The sequence below is a fragment of the Diaphorina citri genome, unplaced genomic scaffold, assembly GCF_000475195.1.
Source record: "Diaphorina citri unplaced genomic scaffold, Diaci psyllid genome assembly version 1.1 scaffold10176, whole genome shotgun sequence".
NCBI lineage: Eukaryota > Metazoa > Arthropoda > Insecta > Hemiptera > Psyllidae > Diaphorina > Diaphorina citri.
The window spans coordinates 1,010-2,007 of NW_007387550.1; the positions used below are offsets into that span (position 1 = coordinate 1,010).

A 998-nucleotide genomic window follows, 5' to 3' on the forward strand; every position below is an offset into this window, starting at 1 on the left:
AAGTGCTGCTGACCATTACGGGCTAAAATTATCGTGCCAAACTCGGAGAGCGCAAGAGGACATTATAGCCCAGTCGTTCCGAGAACTTACTTTACTTGTTTTAGAATAAAGTTCGTCCTGGGTGGGAATTAAAACCCTTCCTTGGCGCTTACAAGGCAGAAAACTTCGTACCTCAGATGAGTCGCAAGAAAAAACCGAAACACGAAAAGAATTTCCAGATTTCCACCCGTGTATAGTCAGCTCCCATGGCGTAGTGGTCACTGCGCTCGCCTTCCACGCGGGAGACCCGGGTTCGATTCCCGGCGGGGTCAAGAAATTTGTATCATGCAAATGATTGATTCCGTGACTGGCTGTTGCGGGGCCCACTCAGCCTCGTGAGGGAAAATGAGTAGCTATGACATATAAATGCGCATAGCGACCGGTGCCAGCATGGTAGGTAAACGTTGGATTTTAGGATTATTGAGATATTGGGAAAATCCTGCAATGCTGCAGTGAGCACCAAAGTTGTGACATAATAAGTATAATAACACAAAGAAACTGCATTTACATTTACATTTAAATATGAACCAAGAACATAAAAAGACATCGGCAAAAGACAAGAAAGAAGGAAAAAGTTCATCTTATTACGGTGATTTGAATGAGATGCACAAATCCCGACCTCAATGACACGTAAGTAACTGGCTACATTAGCTCCCGTGCTATTGGAATTTTTTATGCTTTTGAGGAATTGTTCTGGAGTCTTACGCGTTTCCCTTGCGTGCGCGGGGAATTTCCAAATTACAGCCAATAATCTTTCACTTCATTTAATAATCACTTTCCACCCAAAGACGTTTTTTCTTAGCTGTTTCTTTTTCTTATTTTTCTGTTTTTGTTTTCGCTCTTTTTTTTATGGAGAAACAATAAAATTCGTCTTGTTCCTTCGTACTTCTTCTTTTCTTGTGAGTATTTTGAAGAAGCACTTTCAAAAGACCTTCTGAGAAAATGTTTTTTTGCTTGTT

The 998-nt window shown here is 41.0% G+C and overlaps 1 non-coding gene across 1 annotated transcript; it reads left to right on the plus strand.

The window, feature by feature from the left end:
• The first annotated feature begins 239 nt into the window (after positions 1–239).
• On the plus strand, positions 240–311 carry Trnag-ucc. The gene has a single exon. It is a non-coding gene; the product is annotated as a tRNA-Gly (tRNA).
• Positions 312–998: the final 687 nt, after the last annotated feature.